This window comes from Egretta garzetta, unplaced genomic scaffold (genome assembly GCF_000687185.1).
Source record: "Egretta garzetta isolate BGI_Z169 unplaced genomic scaffold, ASM68718v1 scaffold59, whole genome shotgun sequence".
In the NCBI taxonomy this organism is placed as follows: domain Eukaryota; kingdom Metazoa; phylum Chordata; class Aves; order Pelecaniformes; family Ardeidae; genus Egretta; species Egretta garzetta.
The window spans coordinates 1,153,776-1,165,298 of NW_009267230.1; positions in this window are offsets into that span (position 1 = coordinate 1,153,776).

An 11,523-nucleotide genomic window follows, 5' to 3' on the forward strand; every position below is an offset into this window, starting at 1 on the left:
AGGAGGGGGGAGGTGTGGGGCAGAAGAGTCAGCGGTGCCTGGTCCCCCAGGCCGAGCCAGCAGCCCTGCTGCAGCTGGAGGAACTGCTGCCATGATGGTCGATGGCCACCAGCTGGGCAAGGGAAACAGCACAGGACGGGTTATGTGTTGGCCCCCCAGGGATGCCCCGAGCTGCTGATGTGTGACCTGCTCCAGCTTAAAGAGGCTCTTAGACTTCAGCAAGGGGACACAGGTGCAGGGTGCCTGCAGGGGACCAGCCACCACCTGCAGGAATTTGGTCAGTGGGTGATGCAGCCTTTCCACGGACCACTGCACTGCCCCAGAAAGCTTCACAGCTTTATCTCCAGACATTTCCTTGCTGTGTGCAGCCAGAGCTTGCTTCATGCCTCCTGCCCCAGCTTCAGCTTTGAGATAATGACAGGCACTGCAGGTTGAGGCTGGCTACCAACCTTGATGATGCATGAACACAGGGTGACAAAGTCAGTGTGATGGCCGTCATCTTCCTTTGGCAGGATCAAAGCTGGTCCTGCTGCAGGTCCTACTGCCTTGTAGGCTGTGTTAGGAAGGGCTGGGGGGAGCCGTGGACAAACCAGGAGATGATAGCACCTCCTCCTCAGTCCGGGAAAAGGAGTATCTCACCCACAATGTTGCCCAGTGATGGTGGCTGGATGGAGGAGCAGACCCCAGTGAGCAGCTCTTCAGCTCTGCTGGCTGCCCCAAATCTCTCAGTCCTGTGGGACTCAGGGGCAATCAGGACCTGCAGGCGCTGGCTGTGCCTCGGGAGCCCAACCAGCATCCCTGTACCACTGTCAGCAGGTTGGGAAGGAAGAGTCCAGGTAGCAGTCACTCACAGAGAGGCCATCATTTTCCTTTGGCAAGATCAAAGCTCATCCTCCTGCCAGTTCTGCTGCTGGTCCTGCTGCCTTGTTGGCCGGGCTGGAAAGGGCTGGGGGGTCCATGGACAAAATGAGAATGCACAGGGATTCCTCCTCCCTCTGAGGCAGCCCCTATATGGGTGGAGGAGGCTCTCATGTGTGATGCTCCCCAGCCAGCACTGGCTCCTGGCTGTCACAGGCAAAGCTGCACGGACCCTCCTGGGCACCGCTCTCCTCTCCCCACATCCCCGCAGAAGCAGCCCCCCCCAAACGGCAGCAGGGAACCTGCCAGCCCTGGCAGATGGCACCTCTTCCCATGCTAATGAGCCGGCAGGATTTAATTCCTGTCTCCCATTAACACTCATTAGAGTGTCACTTGGCCATTCTTCTGCGTCTATCACATCTCTGCCGCTTCTGCTTCAAGATGTTAATTCAGGGCTGCCTCTGGGGTGGCCGTCATCCTCCCCCCCCTCCTTCTCCCAAAGGCTGCTGCCTCACAGTCCCCCAAACCCTTCATTAAATGGGTCTTAAGAGGGGACAGGTGCAGAGCAGCACCCCGGGCACCCATGGGATGGGTGGACCATGCTGGTGTTAACCCCCATCCCGGGTCTGGACTCAGGGATTTCCTGTGGCATCCCCACCTTGCCCAAAATCCCACAGCCCCACCACGGTCACAGAGCCGCAGGAAGATGCAGCCAGACCTACCGCAGCTCGCTGAGGCCAGAAGTAGGTTACTTTCTGCCACGCATAGAAATGATATGATGCATATTCATCAGCTACAGTTGTGCGGAGATTACAACAGTCGCATAAATTGCAGGTTTAGGGATCATTGACTGCACTCCGTGACTTTCTCAGGGCTTCCTCCCCTGAAAAAGGAGGTGGAAATTGGAGTTATCTCATGAAAAATAAAGGTCAGCGCTTTAAGTGATGTCTTAGAGCAATACTGTTTTCTTGACTGTACATTTTTGCACCCCTCAGGTGAACAATTCAGTGATCATAAGCCTCATCTCATTATTTAAAATGATATTTATCATTGTAATCACTCTCAATACATTTTCGTTCTTAAAAATCAATTTACCAAACTCTTCACAGGTACGATGGAAACAAATTTAATTTGAAGCCCAGCCTCACAAGATCGATGTTAAGCAGGTCGCTGCATCTGTTTACAGAGGGAAAATATTCTTTCACGCAGCTGCCTTTGAGCGTAGCAGAGCCCAGGGAGCCTAAAAGCTTTGAGCAGTGGAGAGGATTTGGGGATCGATGCTCTGCAATCATGCATGAAGGCAGGAGCTGGGGGCAAAGGAGCCCCAGGGCATGCAGTCCTGCCCCATTCCCCTGTTGAACAGGGCTTTCCCCAGCCACTTGTCACCAGCCTGGCCATGCCACCAGCTCCCCAGTGAGACCCCTCTCAGGTGTCACCAGCCTCAGAGACCTCTTAAAATGCAGCTCTATAGTCTTCACACAGTGCATAGATAGCAGTGAGAACACCCAAAATTATTTAATTTTCTCTCGACCACAGGGTATGAAGTCGACCCTGAGGGGAAAACATGCCACAGTGTTTCTACCCATACATGACAGATGGGTTTCATCCAAAACTCTGAATCGGCCATAGCTAGAAAGAAAAAAGGCCTGAAAAAGCATTGATGTGAGCTGGGTCCGTGCAACACAGAGGCTGGGCAGCCAGCCCCAGGCAAATACCCATTTCTGCTGCCTTGCAGACACAGTGAGGCCTCGCAGAGTTGCCCCCCAAATGTCAGCTGCACCTAGCAATGGTCAGCCAAGCTACTGACCACTCGCTTGTTCGCACTCCCAGGCACGGCTGGAGCAGGTTTGTCGCTTGCCTGCAGCCCGTCCAGCAGACCAAGTGCTGTTGCCTTTCAGTCGGGGGGTGGCTGCACAGCAGCACAGAGCAACTGGAAGCATTTGGATACGCTCATATTTTGGGGTATCTGTGACCACTTGGCTCTTTTCAGCCAAGCCTTTCATTAATTCTTCATCCAAAAGAGAAGCTAATATCTAAGTGTAAAGCTCCTTGCTTCCCCAAATATCTCAGTTGAACCGTAGGGGACTCTCAAGACAGACCGCCCATTTCCCAAGTAAGTGCCTTGGGGTAGTGCTGCAGTTCCCTTCCATTGCTCCTGCAGCAACCCCTGTATCGTCATCTGTATTTTCACGACTCTTTACCAACAGAGGAAGCTGCGGGAGAGCTGCTGTTAGGAGCTATTCAAGAATCGCTTCCACGATCTGTGCATCCTCACCAGCGCCAAGGAGGGAGGATAATAACTTGCCTCGATCTGCTGGCCACACTCCTCCTAATGTAGCCCAGGATGTGGTTTGCCTTTTTCATGACGAGAGTGCTCTCTTGGCTCGTATTCAGCCCGGTGCTCGTGATAACCCCGGGTCCTTCCCATCAGTGCTGCCGCTCGCTGCTCAGCTCCCAGCCTGGGATGATTGCACCTCGGTGCTGCACTTTGCATCCCCCTTGCTGAATTTCGGGTGGGTTGATGCTCACATTTATCTGATCCCTCCCAGGCTGAGGCTGTGTCAGGTGTCTGGCACCCTCACCTAATGGCACCTGAGGCGTTGCTGAAGGTTCATCCTGCGCCCGTGCCCCTGTTGCTGATGGCAAGTCCTGTGTCAGCCCCAGGGTGCTCCAGTCGTTACTGGCCACCCGCTGGCTGTCGAGCTGTTGGTGGCCACCATCTAAGTCGAGCACAGTTTTCCCTTGGGAAATCCCCGCTTGCCCTTTATGTGCTCGGAAATGGCTTCCGAGAGGTTGTGCTCTGTAACGGGTCTTTACAGCAATTGCTGCTCCCTTTAGTGACCCACACCAAGTCATGTCTCGCCTTCCCCTGGAGAGCACGGAGCCCTGTGACTCCTGGATGGACAGCCCCCCCCAACCAGTCAGTCCTCCTCCTGCGACCGTATAGCAATAGAAAACACAGAAAGCAGGGGTCAGAGACCATGAGGTGTCACCGTGCCCCTTTTGCTCCGGTTTGCCAGCCGGCAGTGTCCTAAAATCTCCTGCAAGATGAACCACCTCCAGCATGGCAGAGAGGAAAGCTTTGGGTGATCCCAGCTGCGACATTTCCGCGCAGGCTGGAGCTTTGCATCCCAGCAGCAGCCTCAGCTAGTTTTATACAAAGACGTTAACAAAATTCAGGATATCTTGGTTTTGAAAGCACTGCATAATTGCAAGCTGTTATTGTCTGAAACCGCATTTGCAAGATGCAATCTCAACAGACAGGCAGTTTGGGAAAAAGAAACACTTGCTCAGTGTGGGAGAAGCTCCTGCAGAGGGTACAGCCTCACATTACCCTTGCCAAGCATTCACAGGTCTTCTTCTCGGCTGCCCAAGCACCACAGTTTTCAAGCAGAAACCTGTGGGTAACATCTTACCCAAACTCCTCCCTGTCCTTGCTGTAAGCTCAGGGTTTCTTTGTCCCTTTTCTCTGGATAGCCCTGTAGGTTCCTTCGTCACACCATCAGCATCAGGTAGCAAAGCCAACAGTGGCTTGCATGGAGGCAGGTCTACAAGCCCCCACCCTGAATTGCAACATCCAGAAAACTCCGGCAAAGCATCCATCTACCCATTTCTGCCCTGCTCACAGCACTGCTGAGATTGTGCCTTTCCATGCAAGCACCTGTGATCCTTTCTAGGCTCCTCTTCCTCATCTTCCTTGAAAAGCAGAAGCCTGGGAAATGCTGGGTTTAATCTGGAATTGGCAAAGCCACAGGCGTGAGTGTTATTTCAGGCATGCAACTCAGTGAGGGACTGGAGCACCCCAGGAGAACGGATGTATTTTGTCTTGAGCGTTGTATCTGTATTTCATCCAAAAAACCTGAGCAACTTTGGGCAGGATCCTACACCCACGCAAAGTCTGATCAATGGCTCAGTGCTGCTCAGGCGAGGGTTCGAGTGACAAGTTCAGCCTTTCCCTGCTGGGCATCCCTCAGCCTAGAGAGGTGGCCACATGCACTCCCCATCCGCTGTCTTTTCACAAATAGAAAATTCATTCATATCCCATTCCTCATTTGTGTCTTCACTCACCCAAACCCACCTCCACCCAAATTTCAGAGGACTTGTTGGGTCGTACAAAGTTTAGACTGTGCCTTCTTGGTGTCACTTGGCCCTGGGAGCTGGATTTTGCATTGTTTTTTATGGTGCATGGGACAGTCGTGTATGAAGTCTGGCCACAGACGGGCCACCCTCTCCTTGGGGACAAAGAACAGTGAGCATCCACAGACTGACTCCAATTTGGGACATTCCTCCGTCTGGCTTGTACATAAGGGCAGGCAGAACTTTCTGAAGCAGGTGTCCCAGGTCCTCCAGCGTCCTGAGGGATGAGGATGGCTCAGAGGTGAACATCCCTACCAGAAGATGCAGTGAGTGCTGCAAGTCTTCTTGGGTTCAACAGGAGACCAGATCATGGAAGAGAGGCCCACCGAGGACATCTAAATACTCACATGGTGGCCAGCACCCCCTGCCCCTGGCCACCACTGACCCCAGGGGAGGGTGGCAGGGCTGGTGGCCACACACGGCCCGGCATGGCCTGGCAGCATTAGTGTTAACCAGGCTCTGCCCCAGCCCTGCCGTGAGCACACACTTGCCTGCAGAGCTGTGCTTCCAGAACGCTCCTTGCAATTACATGCCCTGCCACCATGCAGGCGAGTTATTAATATTTATTAGGCTCAATTATTCATGGCCTCTTTAGGATCCTGTTGTTTAAGACCAGCTTGAGATCTCCAGGCTAGCAATCACAAAAGTTGCTTTCCAAAGGAATTACAGTAAATCAATCCTTTGGAGATGTTCCAGGCAGCTGTAAAACTCACGGACAGAGCAGCCTGGAAAGGAGCCTCGTGCCCAGCCCTCAGAGGCCCAGAAGTGCTGCATGGGAATGAGCAATGCTTGAGCCCTCCTGGGGTGGGGGGCAGGGTCCCGGGACACCACGTCCCCTCTCACCACCACCTGCACGGAGGTCACTCTGACCATGTCCTCCTGAAGCTGCAGGGGATAATGGTTTGGAGGTTTCTCCCCATCTAAAGGACACCCAGTGAGGGTGGAGAACAAACCATCATGCTCACAGCAGAGCAAGGCAAAGCAGCTGGGAGGATGCAGCCTGTCCTGGCGGCTGTGACAGAGGATGCCCTTGCTTGTCCCAGCTCTTGGCTGGTGCTTGGTCCATAGCTGGGAAGCTACAGGGAGGGTGCAGGATCCAGGAGGGACAGCCCAGGGTGCTCCCAGCAGGCACATGCCTTGGCACAGGGCATCCCACTGAGACATGCCAAATTGCTCCCTTAAAGCAGGGTCGGCAGCAGCTAGGAGCAGGCACACAGCCTGGAAGGGGAGGATTTACCTTCCTGCCCTGTTGGTGCCCTGATTTGTGCTGTGGCAAGCTCTGGGTGAGCCCCAGTACCAGGCACTGAGCACACCAGCCCCTGGGGTTGCACAGGAGGAGGCAGGGGGTCTGCCTGCACACCGTCTGCAGCAGACGTGAGCTGCCAGGGCCTCGCTCTGCCAGCAGAAAGCCATCTGGACCACTCAGAGATGCTCGGCAAGGCTGATAAGCCGGGGCCTGGCACCACGCTAACTGTGCCCGCCGAGCCGTCTCACGGCTGTTTGCAAAGCCCCAGGCAGCACAGGCGATCCCGGCACTTCTCCAGCAAAGCCTGAGCCACACTCCTGCGCTGACCTCTGCATCTGCTGGGAGCAGCCACCCCGCAGCCTGTGGCCACCTCCAGCAGCTCTCAGCACCATAGAAATGACAGGTGGGACACGGGACTCCCAGGGGACCCACATGATACTGGAAGGAGCTGTGGGGTGGGCAAGGTCCCCCAGGGCATCAGGCACAGCACTTGTCCCCACAGCCCTCCATGATGAGGGGGAGCAGACAGCCTCTCTGGTGGTGCTGGTTGATGCTCATTGACCACAATGAGAATCGGGGCATGCAGAGCTCACGTAGACACCTAGGAGGGGAAGGAGAGAGCTCGTGCAAGAGAAACAGCCCTCTGCCTCCCTCCAGCCCCTTCCCTCAGCAAGGGCTGGTCTCCAGAGAGCTGGGGACTCTGAGGAGCAGAGCATGGCCAGGAATGACGATGGTGCACAGGCTCTTCTCTGGAGACCAAGAAACGCCCAAGGAGGCGCCTGGCCCATGGTGATTCACGGCTGAGCCTCATCGCCAGCACGCAAGGGATGGAGCGATTTGCTCAGCGCAGAGGAGGAGGAGCGGGGGTTTGCAGGGAAGCAGCCCTACATGCTGAAGCCTCGGTGATGAGCAGGCAGAAGGGACTGGCTGCATCTCCTCCAAAGCCAGGGCGCTGGCCCTGTGCCACCGGGCTCACACGCCACTTGGGTGGGTGTCAGAGCCCAGGCAAGGGATGCCAGGATGGAGAGGAGCTGGGCAGAGGCACTCGCATGCCACAGCAAGGGCCATCCCATGAGAGAGGATGCCAAAAAGGCCACGTGACACCCTCAAAAGCTGAGTTTCCTTGTATGCCATCCTTGCTCCTGCCTTCCTCCCTCCCCGTCTCCCCCGTGTCCCTGCAGCAGCCGGTGCCTCCTACCCATGACATAGCCCTCCTTTGACTAAAATCTGCAAAACCGTGCTCTGCTCTGAGCTCCAGCATGGCTCAGCATATAAAATTTTGATCTATTAAATGGGTTTGCAGGGGAAGCTGGGTGAGCAGGAGAGGGAACACAGGACCGCCCCCACGTCCCCTACCCAAGGCAAGTCCTTCTCTTGCACCAGGTTGGTCACTGCCGCAGAGGATGGGAGGGAGCTGGGAGATGAGGGAGGGATTGTCCCATGCCAGCGCTGGCAAGGAAAAGCAGTCCAGAGCCTGTCCGGCTGGGCAGGAGGTTCTGGAGAGGCCTGATCCAGCTCACAGAAAGGCCAAGGGTGGCAAAGAAGTGGATTTAGAAGGAGGGGAGAGGAGGGACTGGGGCACAGGCAGGGACCAGAGGAGAGAGGCAACCCAGCTGCAGAAAGCAAGTGCCCATGGGGGCCAGCACTGCCAGGGGTGGGGGTCCTGCCCCATAACCCAGGACAACATCGGGTCAAGTACAAACATGGGCCAGACACTCTGAGCTGTAGGGTCTGCCCCACATCACCCTCATCCACCTTTTCTCCCTCCTCCACCGAACCACCGCACCAGTTGGCTGCATCACCAGCCCAGCCGGCTCTGGGGACTGAAGGTCCCCGGGGCCAGCACCCACCACACATCCCCACACTTTCTGTCTGGGGACACAGCCTGGGCCCCCTGGTTTCGCAGCCCTTCCCTCACCCTGCTGAAGAAACCGAGGCAATCCTACCACCAGCAGTGCCTCAGACAGACTCCAGCAGCCAGGGACATTTTCTTTTTCCCCAAAAAGCCTCTGAATCCCAGCAAGAGCTGTTTTAATCAGAGCTTTCTGCCCTGCGGGACTCCGCACGGTGTAATGAAAGAGGCGCAGACAGCCCTTTTACTCTCCCCTCCCATCAACCCTCTGTTTGGCCTCCTCTCCTTTTTTAATCCCCCCCGCCCCTGCATCTCAAGCCTGCTTGGTAAACGTTTGAAAGTGATGCTGATGCAGTTGGTATGGCAACGCCAGGCTGGGGCCCTCGCCTGAAACCCCAAACACACAATTAGCTGATTAAGAGGCAAGCGTGGGGTGGCAGCGTGCTGGGGCTCTGCCGCTACATGGGGCTGTCCCCACTCACCCCATCGGAGGTGTCTGGGGGTGCTCAAGAGGGGTGAGAGGCATCATGTGCTGTCATGCAGCCCAGGGAGCATACACAGCCCCTCATGTGGGTAAAGGACTGGGTTTCCAGGCTTGGAGAGGCTGGGGATGAGCATTTGCGTGAATCCTGCCCGTAGGATGCTGCGGCATGGGAACCAGGCTGATGGAAACACCAAAAGCAAGGCAGAGGCTGCTGGACCCACTTGCAAGCACCACATCCCTGTCCAAATAGCAGCACCCAGGAGCCTTGCATAGCCCTCAGCTTGGGTTCCAGTCACACCATGTGCCACCTCCACAGCGGGATGGGACCCAGATGTGCCCCAGGGGGTCAGATTCAGTGCTCCTGGCTCTCAGCTCCACTGGGCCACGTTCCCCTGGAGCCAGCCAGGCTCTGCATCTGCCTCCAGCCCCAGGGGATGCCTGCTTGTCTCCAGCCTCCAAAACGGGCCACAGCGGTGCCCTCGCCAGCAAGGCAGAGGCATGTGGGCAGGCTCTCCTCTCCTCTCCTCTCCTCTCCTCTCCTCTCCTTTCCCACAGCTTTATTCCCCGTAAAGAGGCTCAGGAAGGCAGCAATCATCCCCGTGACAGCCCCGGTTAGTGAAGTCGGCCTTCATTAGGCGTTTCTGTTCCACTTGAAAAGCTCCTCTGTGAGGATGCTCAGCTGGCCTGCAGCAGAGATGGATGGCTAAGGGGGAATACAGGGATGGGTGAGGCTGCAGGGGGGCAACCAAGCTGGCAGGGTGGGCAGCAGGGAGGGCTGGCATCCCTGCCCATGCCTCCCTATGGGGACGAGTGTGTCCCTTGCAAGGCACTGTGGGGCTGGCACTGGGATTCTGCAGTTGCAAACCCCTACCCAGCACCCGTCCGCGGTCCAGCCCTGGCGCTCCCCCCTCTCACCCAGCCTCAACCCTTCTGCCCAGCCCTAGGGCTGATCCTGCTCTCCAGAGCCCTGCAGTGTCCTGGGGGACAAGTCCCTGTGCCAGGCTCTGCTGTTTGGGTACACCTGTGTCCCCACTTAGGGAAGGGCATACCAGTCCCTCGAGAGCTGTGGCCTCAGCCCCTTCCGGGGATGAGCAGCCAGGCTGGTGGCTGGGAGCTAGCTGGGATGGCCCTGTGAAGAGGGTCATTTAGCTAATGCCTGCAAGAGTGCTCCTAGATTAGAGAGCTCTAAAGTGCTCGGCTATTATCTATCCGGAGGGAGCATCCTCAACTGATCAGAGACATGCTTGGCAAGCCACCACTCGCAGGGATGGGGTCCCTGCAGACCCATGGCTCTGCACCCCGGCTGCTCTGCAGGGACATGCCACCCCAGGAAGGGCAGCCCAGGGTAAGCCCAGGCATCCACCCAGGGGGAAAACCTTCCTGCAGACCCTGGACTCTAGGGCATCCCAGCCCATCGCAGGGTGCATTGCTGGCTTCCTCCTGCCTGCTCTCATCTCCTTGCTTCCCTCACCCCATCACATTTCCCCAGGCTCCCCTTGGGGCATTTCAGCACCCATCCACACTGTCAATCACATCCTTTCTCTGCACCACCTCCCCAATCCTGGCACTGGTCCCCACCAGCTTTTCCCCCTTATCACAGGAGTGAAGGCAGCTCATGGAGGAGCAGCATGGGTAAATGCACAAGGTGGTGTGGTGCTGAGCACCTCAAGCTCTCTCTCAGGCTCCCCAGAGCCCAGCCTTGTGCAGGGAAAAGGGAACAGCCAAGCTGCGACTGCACGAGCAGACAGCACACAGCCAAGGGCTCACCTGAAGGTGGATGTGCAAGAGGATGGATGGGCTGGATGCGGGCTGGATCTCCTCTTTCCAGCAGCTGGAGAAGCTGGTGGGGTGCATTGTCCACTCAGGGCTGCACGCCCAGCAGATCTGGGGCTGCCACGGCTCAGCCCAGCAGGCGTGGGGGCACGGTGATGAGGCAGGGCTACGTCAGACAACGCCGAGGATGAGGAAGAGGCCGTGCTCAGCTCTGCACCAGGCCATGGCCCTGGACAGAGCTAAGAGCGCCCTAGGCAGCACAGTGTGCTCATGCCCCAGGAGGGGAGGCTGGGTCAGGCTGGAGTGGGAGCTCAGCCCAAACCTGCAGTTGGATGAAGTAGAGGTGCCTCCTCCCCACACAGCACCTGGCCCTGCTCTGGCTGGGATTTCAGCTGCCACATGCATCCAGACAGACCTCGACTGCAAACTCCCAGGTCCTGCAGAGCTGCAAGGCTGAAGATTATTCATTAGGCAAATTCTGCTCCAGGCATTTGTACTGGGGGATTTTTGGGTGCTGAGAAAGCTGCAGAGGGGGCAGAGCCAGCCCATAGCACCCCAACAGTGCGCACAAGGCTGCTTGGTAATTATGCCCTGCAAGAGCTCCACACTCCGGCCCCAGGATGGGAGGGAAAAACTCAGAGCAAACAAACGCGGTGCCACAGCCGCGAGGCACACGGCCAACATCCACGGCGTCTTAACCTACTTCGGGTTCATTACTGCGCGGCTGCTGATGGGGGCCAAAGGAGGGGCTGCGTCCCTGCTGGGCACCACCTGGCAGCTCCTGCTCGGGGCACCCTGGCCACCGAGGGCAGGGGGAGAGCCAGGACCTGCTGTCCCTGTCCATGTCCCTGTCCCCGTACCCGAGACCACAGCAGGGTGAATGAGGGGAGCAGGATGCACAGAGCAGCTGCCACCCGTTAGCAGTTTGCAGTGGCACCAGCACTGCAGCCTCACACACATACCTGGGGGCAACCACTGGTGGGGACAGGAGTGGGAGAGGGAAGGTGTCAGAGCAGCCTAGGGCGAGGGGCTGCTCCATAAAACCGGCCCCCCAAGGGAAGCCAGGTGAACCTTTTGGGTTGCAGGGCATGGGGCCCCCCCACCACTAGGCTGGGGCTACAGGGAGCCGGAGGCTGCGGGGACCAATGGCTGAGCTGTCGGGGTGCGGGAGCA